Raw genomic sequence first — 13,883 nt, 5'->3', positions numbered from 1 at the left:
AAAATACTTCTCCTTTCCTAAACTTTCCTAGCTAGTTGTTAAAGTGATCAGATTTTGCTGATCCCTGGGCTTTGTATTTGGTTCCTGTGTTCCTCCATTTTCTTGTGTGGCCAGAGGTAGTTTCTTTACTCACCAGTGGGAGTGGGGAGTACTGAGCTGCTTGTTTGTCCTCAGAGGAGTGGTTAGAGACAGCAACTAGTAATTCGTTGGCCATTTTGGGTCATTTCCTGTTTTTTCCAGCCCCCTGCTATAAAGCACGCGTTAGCGCGCTTTAGCGCGATTTAGCGTGGAGTTGCCACTGTTGCACACAAGAGCAGCGGCGGTTAAACAAGGTTAAACTATTCGGGCTACCTAAATTCCACTCTTCAAATTTTCCCTTAAAACTACCTTCCTTGAACTGTACTGCCGATCTAACCAGCGTATCCTATAACTAAAAGCTTCATCTCTACTTGATTCCCAAGTAGACTATTCTCTATCTGTAAAGCCTAGCACTTGCTCCTACAGTACTTGCACCTTGATAAAGCACTATTATTATAAATAGTACCCCACCAGCCTAGAACCCACATCCCCTGGAGTCTTTTGTAAGTTTTTTTATCTATTACTTCTAGCATGTCGAGGGATCAGTTGCTAGTGTCCTCTCCTGCTCAACTGGTGAACCTGGGAATATTGAGGCAATGTTACAATTGCCTCATGTACACAGACAATCCTCTCCTTCTCCCACAAAACACAAATACATGTGAGAGATGCAACTATACGGCCAAACTGGAGGCAGAGCTCTCTCAACATAGGACTGGCAAGACCAGACAGCAGGAGAAGGTAACCACACACACTACATACCCAGTCACACATAGTACCATCACAACTTCAAATCATACACATAATCACACAAAGACATACTCGGAGGCTCTGACCAAAAATCTACCAAAACAGCAGAGGCCTCCAAAGCAGACACCCAAACGACTACCACCTCAGGACCCAACACATGCAACACATAGACCACACAGTCAGAGTGTCAAACAGTCACAGCCCTTAAGGCCAAACACAATGCCAGACACACTAGTCATTGGTAACTCCATAGTCAGGCACACTGACGTCCCACTCACCAGACTGAGTAAGGAGAAGGTCACAGTAAGCTGCCTGTCGGGTGCTAGAATCCACCACATAACGCAAGCACTCAGGTCTCTCAACAGCAGGTACAAGTACGACTCAGTCATTGTCCATGCTGGTGTCAATGACCTGAGACGTACCTTCTTGGACTACATGAAAAGAGACATTGAGGAGCTCTCTGATTATGTAGCCCAGGCAGGTATGACCCTGACCTTGAGCAGTATCCTACCTTCACCTAGAATGATGCCACAATACAGTGATAAGATGATCAGCTTTAATAATTGGCTTAAATTTTGGTGTCATTCAAAGGGGATCCAATGTCTGTCTGCCTGGGATGACATGCTGGACAAGCCATGCTGCTTCGCAAGGGACGGCTTGCACCTGTCACCCCTGGGCTTCCGGATATTGGCAAAGGCTCTTGCCACCCCATAGTGCCTTTTTAGGCAAGGCTCAAATTCTAAACCTACCACCCTAGAACACAAAAAAGGAAAAAAACTAAGGGTAATGCTGCTCAATGCCAGAAGTCTCAATCTCAAGATGCATGCACTCGAGGCCCTTCTCAGTATGGAGAACATCAATGTCTGTGCTGTGACAGAAACCTGGTTCAAGGCTCCTGAGAGCACCCCAGCACTATCAGGTTTCACCTCATATCATGCGTTCGGGCCCCAAAATCAGGACAACACCAAGAAAGGAGGGGGGTGTCCATATTCATAAAGGACACACACACCTCAAGGTTGGTGGCAACGCACGATGCATCGGAGACCATCCAGGTGCAATTAACCATAGGCAAGACTGCTCTGCAATTTGTAGCATGTTACAGGCCACCCTCTCAAACTCAGGAACCTCACATGGCCTTCCTGAAAACACTGGAGGGGATAAATGTATCTTCAAACACCATCATACTAGGTGATTTCAACTACCCTAATATAGACTGGGAACACTACTCAAGCCCAAACACTCTAGCCCAAAGGTTCCTGGAGTTCATAAACTCAAATGCCATGGAACAACTAGTCACCATCCCCACAAGAGGAGAAAACATACTTGATCTCATCATCATGAACATGGGATCACAATGTTCAACACCGGAAGTATACCCCTCACTGGTGAGATCAGATCATAAACTAATCTCGCTGGAGGTCCTCATCCCGCCCACCTGAAATAAAAAGACCACAGTGAAAAACTTCTCAAAAGCCGACTTCACACTTCTAAAAACTAGTGTGGTCTCCTTTAAGGCCCCTGAGCCAGTGGTAAGCATTACTCAAACCGCTGAATCACTTACAAATGCCTTCTACCAGCACCTACAGGACTGCATGGATCAGGCAATCCCAAACAAAACTAAGACGCTTTGTACCAAAGGCAAGCGTCCAGTCTGGTGGACCCCAGCCATAAACAAGCTCTACAACAAAAGGAGGAAGCTGCTACAAGATAGAGCAAAATCCTTGAAAGGTAAGACACCTTTGATCATTATAAGTAAAAACTAAGAGCACACATAAAATCATCCAAGGCAAATTTTGAGAGAAAAATCGCCAAGGACTCAAAAGACAATCAGAAGGCCTTCTTTAGCTATGTTAGAAACCTAGGAGGAAACTCCCAGATATGCTCAGAATTAGTTCAAAATGATGTGAAGATTACTGAACCTACACACATTGCCAACATACTGGCTGACAGGTTCAGTGCAAACTTCTCCCCCCTCCCCCCCAAAAGGAGAGATATCTATATCAGAGGATTGTCGCCCCCCAAACATCTCCAACGCCCAAGTGAGAACTGCTCTCTCTAAGGCAAAAAACACAGCATCCATGGGACCGGATGGTGTCCCCGGCTGTGTGCTCCACTAACTCAATGAGGAATTAAATCTGCAGTTAGGACAGCTGTTTAATCTTAGCCTCACCTCAGGATACGTACCCAAGGAGTGGCGCACGGCGACTGTGGTCCCACTTCACAAGGGCGGTGCCTCCACCGACCCTGGAAATTACCGTCCCATTAGCTTGACAAGCCTTATCTGCAAAGCCATGGAGAGGATCATAATGGAACTCATAAATAAAGACATAGGGAACTTGCAGACTTTGGATCCAACCCAGTTTGGCTTTGTCAAAGGCAGATCATGCCTTTTAAACTTGGTTGACTTTTTCGAAACAGTCACCAAGGCCATTGATGAGGAAGGCAGTCCATACAGCCTACCTCGACCTGGCAAAGGCTTTTGACACAATACCCCACTCAGGTATTATCGAAAAACTCATCAGCTTGAATGTAAACCCATACATCACAAGATGGGTTGCAAACTGGCTAAGTGACAGAACCCACAGGGTCAGAGTTGCTGGCGCCATGTCAGACTCAAAGCCTGTCACAAGTGGTGTCCCACAGGGCTCAGTCCTGGGACCACTCTTGTTCGGCATCTACTTTTCTGAAGTACAAGCAAACACAAGAGGGTTATGGCTGACAAAGTTTGCAGATGACTGCAAACTGGGCGCCATAGTCGAAAACACATCTGACACAGATATCCTTCAGAAGGGCCTCACAGAAACCGATAACTGGTGCCAGAGCCATGGCCTAAAGTTAAATGCCAAGAAATGCATAGTCATACCCTTCGGGAAAAACAAGGTTTCCCCTAGCTACCATATAGGTGGCAATCCACTGAGCACAGAAGAAGTCATCAGGGATCTGGGGACCCAGGTTGACAGTAACCTTTCGTTTGACACTCATGTTGCCAAAGTAGTTAGAAAAACCTTCTACATTGCCCACCTGATCATGAAGGGATTCACATCTAGATCTAGAGAGGTCATCGTCCCCCTGTACTCATCACTCATTAGACCTATGATTGAGTACAATGCCCCATTCGGAATGTATCTGACCTGACACCTGCAGCAGCTGGAAAGGCCCCAAAAGTTCCTCACCAAAAGGATAAAGGGTCTCAAAATATGTCTTATGCTGCCCAACTGAAAGAACTCCAGCTCTATTCAGTCGCATACCGCTTGCTCAGAGGTGACCTGTGCCTGACATATAAGGCCATGTCAAACCCAGATTTGATGAATATGCTTCACCTCAAAAATCTAGATCCCTCAGAACCACAAGGCGGAGACTTAAACCTTGACATGGTTATTAATAGAACGTGCTGGAGGGACAGATTCATCACCCAGAGACTCCCTATGCTGTGGAACAAAATCCCGGTACATGTGAGGCAGAGCACCTCGCTGGCCTTGTTCAAGAGGAATCTTGACCAATGGATGGGAGATCGCAGATATACCCCAGGGATTACTTCAGTGTCACTGCTTGACAGAGGCACACCAAAATAATAGGCATAGTCTTCTTCAAACTAAAGGGGTGGCGAAAGCCACAGAACTATGGGCTAGGTTATAAATGCCCTTGGGCAGATAGCCTAGTATGAACCTATGAACCTATGAACCTATGAACCTATTTATAGAAGAAGGGCTATATGCTGGTGAGTCAAGAACCAGCAACATTTTTTCAATGTATGTGTCATTATCAAAAATGACAAGCCCTCCCCCTTTATCAGGCTTCACTGCTCGCACCGGTAATGTATTAAAGTTGTTCAGAGCTGTTCTCTGTTCTCTACTAATATTAGGAGTAGAAAAATTCCTTGCGTTCCTAGATTCCTCCTTGATATGTCTAAAATCAACTTCGCAAACTTTTTCAAAGATGCGCAAACCTATGTGCAAAGGAGGGTTGAAAACACTGGGCATTTTTAAACTTTGCGTTACATGCCCAGTTTCATGGTCAAACAGTAAGTTCAAATTAAGTTTCCTAACGAAACTTTTCAAATCAATGATAGTTTTAGTTAGGTTGAAGTGTGTACTAGGAATAAAAGTGTTACCCCTTGCCATTAACTCAATAAGCTCAGGTTCTAAATTAATACTTGAAAAATTGTACACTGTGAAGTCACCCTTAGAATTGGTTTGTATGATGGGACCTCTTTGGGGATGAATAGGTGTATCATTAATTATTTCAGTGTTTTCAAAGACATCACCAGGTAAATCAGGCCTCATTTGTTCCGAGCCCTGTTCCTGGTAAAGTAAGTTCGCTGGGGTTGTGGTCCTAAAAAATTCTCTCCATTATTATTTTGGTGATTCTGCTTATTTTGAACATTCCTACCTTTATTATTACCTTTGATCCTGTTAGTAGTTGAATTCCTACTTTCATGTACAAGTCCATCCCCGTTGTTAACACCGGGTCCAAGGGGTGTATCAGGTTGACAGGCCTCAAAAGTATCTAAACCATCAACCCCTCCAGGTATTTCATGTGGAATGGAAACATTAAGTTTTGGATACGCTTGTTGGTTGGAATAAGCAATCCTATCCCTGCACAACGTTTTAGTTTTATTTTGTTTCAATTTAATCATTAGTGCATCAATGCTATTAAAGATTCTGTTATAATCAAATTTATATCGTAAAAAATCTGAATCAAGTTTGATTATATCGTCTAATCGACCAATTTCATCTGTTAACATGGTGATATTTATATCATAATGTTTGATCAATAATTCAAGCAATTGAACACCTTGCTTATCAAACAATGTTTTTAAGTCTATAAAAAACGAAGGATCTTGTATGAAACCAGAAGGGCAAAAAGAACTCCGCAAGCCCTTTGGTATAATATTGTCACTCAAACATTGCTTGAAGTAAGAAACTTCAAGCTGTAATTTCTTTAGTTTGAGCAATTTCATATCAAGCTTCTTTAAATTATCCATAATTGTGTCAACACATACAGGCTGCAGGTGTGTACCTATGGTAGGTCGTTCATCCGGACCGACTGGTGTAAATGAAAATGGTTGCAAGTTTTTTATCCAGTCGGAAATTGTAGAAACTCCAACAAGTCTCGGACTAGAGTTGGTATTGTTAGTAGCCTCCGAATTAGAGGCTGAAACTTGAGCACGTTGACCATCCAAAGTAGGAACATCACTACCTTGGATACGCTGACCATTAGGTATAAAAACATCACCTCCCGAAGTGGATGGTAGATTAATGTTACTGCGGTCACATTGCCCAAGAAGTGGTCGGTTTCTGTCTGCTCCATTAAGGATTCCATGCTCAAAAGAATCCATCCGGGAGTTTAATAGATCCATCCGTTATGAGATGGAAAGAAGCAAAGCTCCAACGTCAATGCCAGGTGGATCCAAAGCCATACTGCTACTTCCGAAGATATTAGGCGTTCTTGGGCTACCCGCACCTTCAGTAGCCATAACGAACAAACGAACAAAGTACTGATGAACAAACAAGTGAGAAACAAAATAAAGTGCGGGTGCAAGTCCAAGCCACACCACGAATCCACAAATGAATAATGAACGCTGATGTTTAACGCTAGTTTATTTTCAGTAAAATGCTTGGCCGCTAAAAGCCAGCAGCTTCATCAGAACAAATACAAAGTATCAACCGCCAAACCATTTAAGTATTAACAGGAAGTGCATAAATTCTCATCATTTCCTGTTCTGGCGTGAATACTCTGAAAGCAAACAGAAACATAGAAAATAAGTTATCAGTTGATACATACTAATTAATAAAAATATTATATTACCTAAATTTTAGATCAGAGAGAAATTCAATAAGAATGTAAACCCGTAGTGCCTAGTACATGGTAGTAGAGCACTTAAAATTCTAATCGTGTTAAGTTCATATTTATAAACACATTATATATCAAAATGTAAAATTTGTAAATTTAAAATAATATTTAGAATAATATTCATTAAAATATATTGTATTATATAACAATATCAAAAACAGTATCAAAGATAATGAATACCAAAAGAAATTTATATATCACCATGTTAAGAAGTCATATCATAAAATTACATAAAATGTACATTGTATGCCAGCAAGCTAGACATATGCCTGTGTGAATGTTGTGATCTAGTAATCACAGTAGCGCATTCTGTACATGCATAATGCTGTAGTGTGATAAGGTAGTTAGGTCTGTGTTCAGGTCCCGACCCTGCCAAGTGTGTGTGTGTGTGTGTGTGTGTGTGTGTGTGTGTGTGTGTGTGTGTGTGTGTGTATATATATATATATATATATATATATATATATATATATATATATATATGTAATACAGATAGATATAGATATGTATGTGGATATTAGCACTATTGAATGTGCTGCATTATCTGTACGTGATCACCTTTGATGTATGCAAATCTGCTATGGCTCTGTGATAGTGCACATACTGTGTGCTGTAGTGATCCTGGGTTATAGATGTGTAGTGACCAGTTATTTTGTTGCTGGGTATTACAAGGGACAATGAAAACAATGATAGTACAGCACCTTTAAAATGTCGTGTGCACATCTCAGCAACAGTCAACAGTGGTTATTACTTTGGAGGATTATTATGGCTCATATAACTATGTATTAACTGACAATACTATGCAAATCAGGTTAACATTACTGACTCCCGTTTATCCACAGGTTGTGATACAGATCTCAAGAATGTAAGTGTATACATTGACAGGTGCAGGACTGGAATATTGTTGCATGCATGGAGGGGTGTCCATGGTCAATAATGGCGTCTGTACAGCCTGGCAGGTAAGGTCTGTGACTGTCCCACAACCTCCTGTATATGGCTGACACATGCTGAAACTGTGTACATGCAGACACACACACATGAAACAAACAGCTAGGGCTAACACATACACACACACATTGCATCAACACTGGGCCAAGCAAACACTGTTGTCCCTCACACACACACACACACACACACACACACACACACACACACACATACTTACATGTTGATTGGATGGTTCAATGACAGGCTCTGGAAAAGAAACACCATACCCTGTGCATATGATGACACCTGTGCCACCACCTGTAATGTGTAACAGTGATGTAGGAACAGACTAACATGGTGCTGATGCACAGGGTGGCTTTATAGCACTGTATTAATGTTAAAATGTTGTTAACACAAAATGTGATATCCTTCTAGGTGTATGTAAGCAGGCATGATGCATTGCAGCTATGACCATCAATGTAGTATAGATTACAGCACTGTTAATTCTGAAGATTTATTATCCATCCATGTGCCATTTGACTGACGTGTGTAGTATTGGCAGCATGTGTTTCAGAGTATGCAGTATGTGTGTGATGTGTGTAGTACAGATTTATACATGCTTACAAATGCATACACTGGCTTACATGACATTACACGGGCTTCAACATTCTTACACTAGCTTACTCGTTCTTCAACATGCGCACACAGGCATGAACACACTGTAAGCAGGTTTGCAAGAAACATCAGTGATATCCATGGTGTACACCGTCAGTTTCCTGACTTTACCTAGGATAAATCATAACACGCCTCTTCCACTGATGAGTAACTGACAGCAAACATGTGACACACTGCTCTGATAGGATTACAGTGTTTTATACATACACACTCATGATGTCACCTATCTTCTACTCTGATAGTCCCCTTAACCTACTCTTACACTGTAGTGGCTTGGCCCATATGGAATGACAAATTGTGATTCACTATCCTCAGCCTCAATTGCATCGGATTGTCTACTAATGCTTGTTTACTTCTCTGACAGAGTGCTTCCACACATAGCAATCAGTACTCAGTAGCCATGTTGTCTTCAGCTTGCCATTCACTTGCATGGTGAACTAACTTTTAACTAAAATTACAATTTCTATGTATATTTTAAATATTTTTCTTGTTTTAAAAGCACAGCGCATTTTCGCGCCGCTGCACTACGCTTACACACCGGAGATCGGGGAGGACAAATAGAGTTTTATTAATTTCCAATGGAAAAATATGCCACCGGCCTTATATTTGGCCATTGGCATGCTTCTTCAACTAAATTCATCCTTTATTTGCAGCTGGCATTGCTCTGTTTAGCTACTTGCAGAACGTAATTCGGTTAACATCCGAGTACATTTCTGCACATAACTCTACTCTTGCACGGACAGCTTACTGTTTCATGAATCGCAGATTTACATCATTTGCATAGCTTTCACCTACAAATTGGGTAATTTGCATATCCTAACATTGTCCGTGCAACGTTCATTTTAGGGGCTGTCTTACATGCCCCTACAGGATATTGCTGAATTGCTCAGCAGACATCTTGCCTTGCTCTACTCTTACTCTACTCATACACACCGGCCAAGGCTCCATGACTCCTGGCCTAAGCTTTGCTGTGTGCTAATATGTCTATTTGTGGAGTATGCATGGCTGTAGGTATGTTTTGACCTGCTATGTCTGACATTTCTAGAGAGCAACTCCCACTTTCATCATTTGTAATGGTGACAGCCCTATAGGTACTATATGTACAGCTGTGACATTTGACAAGTCAACACATACCTGTGGTCAGTACTAAACCGACTACTTCAGCGCTTTTCATACCTTCAGGTTTTTCTTGTAGTAGTATAGTCGATAATACTGTTTCCTATAACATGTATCTGTTTCTGATACAAGATATATCATTTTATTACACCACTACACACAAGAAGAAATCACAGGCCAGATGCCATTACATTCCTTTTGCAGGACACACCCTACCAGAGTGTTGTGTTCCTCACAAAAGCCAACAGGTGCTAATCAAAACATATTATGCTATCATCTACCTATGTGTTCACCGGTATTTGCGCTTTCCATCAGTGGCAGAACTCACATGCGAGTGTGGGAGACTGAAAACTGTATCGGGGACACTGCATAACATCCTGAGGGACACATTTATTTTGTTTCTATTAACCTTCCACTTTGACTATCACAGGGCATAAGTATTCATTCACATTTATCAAGGTACATGCTTTTGACTTATACATGTTTTGTCATTTGTCATCACGTCTTTCTTCACACCTGTCCACCTGATATCACTAGTTCTGTACATTTATTTAGGACAGGGTTACCTTCATACCTCTCAACTGTACACATTTTGGGTAAATGTCCTGAACTTAGACTTATAATGTTGTCCCTTTTTTCATAATATTGTGCCTTTCTGGTAAATTAGTGGCAAGTCATTAAGGACTGTGAGGTTAGATAATAATGACAGACATTAGTATTTTATAATTAATAACCCTCAAAACATTCATACTAATGAATTATCCATTATTCTATCAACGTTCTAACTTTGTCAGAGGAATATTTAAAATAGTCCCTATTTGTACTTATTTTAATATGCCTTTGTCCAGATGTCTTATTCTGAAAGGTTGAGAGGTATGGTTACCATCTTCGAATTCCGAAAGATATGGCAGCTCGAATGTAGGAACCAACAAACCAAACCGAAAAATCCAAAATAGGATAAATGTCCACTTTATTCTACCACATGAACCAAAGCAAAACACGGTACACAAGAGTTGTTAACCTAGGTTTCGTCTTAATACTAAAGACTTCTTCAGAACAACTACCACAATTATCAATTATAAATACTTACATTAATTGCCAATTAAATACCTAAACTAACCTGCAATTAAAATAAATTGTTTAAAAAAACTTTATTAATTACAATATAATTTAAATATTTAAAATAGAAAATATAAACACTAAAAGTAAGAGTACAAAAATGTGTTAAAAGTACACTAAACATTAAGGCACAGCTATTGTGAAATAATATATAATATATAATTATATGTGGATACATATTTTATATGTCCCAGGCAGATATACAATAAATACCACTGTTTAACTATTAATAAACCGAAGCTTTAATAAGGGGGCCATGCTGATGTTATCATTTAAACCGGGAAATCTAGTGGCATCGAATCTTAATTGCCACATCAATTCACATACATCCAATTGAATGTCTAAGATATACCCTTGTGAATCCTTTTTTATTTGTTGAATAATAATAAATTTAAAACCATGACCCGGATATTGTTTAATGTGCCTAAAAAGGGCATTAGTATTCTTTTGATGCCTAATATCAAGAAGGTGTTCACCTATCCTATCTCTAAGGGCCCTACAGATTTTACCTATATAAAATGCTAAACATTCATTACATATGGCCATATATACTACATTTTTTGAATAACAATTAAAATGCCCCTTAAAAAACAATAATTCATTCCTCACCAATAATTTATTCTTGGTGGTTAAGATAAAAGCACAAAGGCTACATCTCCCACACTTAAAATTCCCATTGGGTCTGCATGATGTATGACTACTATTCACATATGTACTTCTCTCTAATAAATTTGTAAATGATCTTGCCTTTCTATATACATTCATAGGTAACTCCTTCAATTTCCTACTAACATTCACATCTAATTTTAACATCTCCCAATTATTCCGAATAATATTAATGATAAATTCTATGTCATAGGTATATGTAGTTATAAAAAATAGAGAATCTTTTTTACTCTCTCTATTTTGCCTACCCTCTCCCAAATATATGTTATTAACACTACTAATAATATTAGTGGTAACTACATCTAACTTTAATAAGGGCTGGTAAATGCCATTATTTCTCTTTAAAACAACCTCATTCTTAATGCTGTTAACTAAACCAATGGGATAACCTCTTTTGATAAACATATCAGTAATAACACTCAATTCTTTGTCAAACTCATCCACTGCATTAACCATCCTGCCTGCCCTAACCATCTGTCCCTTTACAATAGCTTTCTTTTGATGGAAAAGGTGCCAGCTGGAATAATCTAAATATGCATTCGAAAAAGTAGCTTTCCTAAAAATTCCTGAAGGCAAGAGGCCTTTTACCTTGTCATACTTTAAAGAAACATCCAAATAGGATATTTCATATTCATTGTAATTAAAGGTGAACTTCAAAAATTCTATAGTATTATTAATATATTCCATAAATTCAAGCATTTTCTTAACACCACCCTTCCAGACAATAAAAATATCATCAAGAAAACGCGTATAATGTAAAATATCTGAGGAAAATTCACTTTCAAACACATAATTTTGTTCCCAGTATGACATAATATAATTAGCATAACTGGGGCCACAAGCTGCACCCATCACTACCCCTGTTAACTGCTTGTAATAGCCCCCTTCAAAGAATAAAAAATTATTAGTCAGTACAACTTCCATAAGTGAAACATAAACATTAATCTGATCCTGTTGATAGATGCCCGTTTTTAGAAGTTGGCTTTCTAACCTTTCTAAACCTACATTATTAGGGATAACTGAATATAAATTCACTACATCTATAGTAAGAAACAATGTGGAATTGGTAATGCTGACAAAATTTAGTTTCTGTAAGAAGTGCCAAGAATCCTTGGTGATATAATCAAACATTTTTAAACCCTTTTGTAAATGAAAATCTAAATATTTACTGATGAAATAAGTGTTGCTCCTTTTTGCATCCACTATGGGTCTAAAAGTCACAAACCTTTATGAATTTTAGGAATTCTAAATATATTGCTAATCACTGGGAACTCATTTTTCAAATAACTAAGATCAGTTTCATTAATATGTCCCTGTAATAACAAATCTTCTGTCATTAAATCAATTTTAGAGAATGCTATATAAATTTGATTCAAAGTCACCTCCTCATACATATCTTCAGTTAACATTTGGAGCATAAAATTAGAATAGTCATTCCTATCCATAATTACTACTCCATTACCTTTATCAGGCCTCATATAACGAATAGTGTTATCTTTAATAAGCTGGCATAACAGTTGATTTTCATCCGGGGCTAAATTACCATAATTATTACTATCATTTCTATTATTATTACAATTTTTATTATTTTTAGACCCATCTCTGAAGTGTTCTCTTATCTGTAAGCTGTAATACATATTTTATATGTACCATCTTATTCGTACGCATGTATGTCCATGATAATCGCTTACATGACACTGATATAAGTCCCTACGTCTTCCCCCAATGGTTTACACAATATCCAGTAGATGGGTTCTTCATTTTTGGAAGGTATAGGTGTGTGCTATACCCACATAGGACTATTAATCACTCCCATGGGATGGACCTAGTAAATCTGTGCCAACCAACACCTGGGAACCTAGGCCCATTATTGCATACCCATGATTCCCATACCTGACACCCCTCCACAGTAGTCATAAGACATATTTAATGTGAGCGATAATAAAGTATGAAGACACTTCTATGCACTATCCTCTCTCCGCGTATCAGGTCATATGTCATACATTCTGTCACCCATGTGTTATTACCCTTGCACAAGCTACTGTTGCATGTACAGCTATATTGTAGCTGCAGATGTGACTTTCTTTGCTTCGATCATTACAGGACGGTGCCTGTAGTGGACCAATTTTTGGGGTCCTGCAAAGGACACCTATATCCATGTTTAAAGAGTAGAACTTGCAGATTTGGCACACTGGTACTTTCCGGGCAATGGTTTGGAAAGTAGCAGTGTATTTACCTTTCTTGCATGTCTGTATGTCTATCCAGAATAGCTATGACGAAACCTATTTATGTACATGTGTTATATCTACAAGGACATATGTTTATATGTTTGTATATATCAATTAATGTATTGTGTGTGTGTATATATATATATATATATATATATATATATATATATATATATACATATATATATATATATATATATATATATATATATATAGATATATATATGTCTGTACATTCTTTATTTCATATATTTATTTAGTTTAAGCCTGTGGATATATATCTATATACAAATATATATATATCCATATATAGATATATAAATAAACGTGTAGAAAACAGCATTCATTTGCTATGCTGTGAGCGGATTACACACGCGCAGGCGTGCTTGCATATCCTTATTGTGGGTTACATATGTTTACTAAGACTTTGTGCTTATGTGGGCTTTATTAATTGTGACGCTACCAGTAAACTATCTG

This window comes from Protopterus annectens, chromosome 8.part0, assembly GCF_019279795.1.
Source record: "Protopterus annectens isolate FY-2018-M chromosome 8.part0, PAN1.0, whole genome shotgun sequence".
NCBI lineage: Eukaryota > Metazoa > Chordata > Ceratodontiformes > Protopteridae > Protopterus > Protopterus annectens.
The sequence above is the reverse complement of the archived record's forward strand: the minus strand, read 5'-3'. Positions refer to the sequence as shown.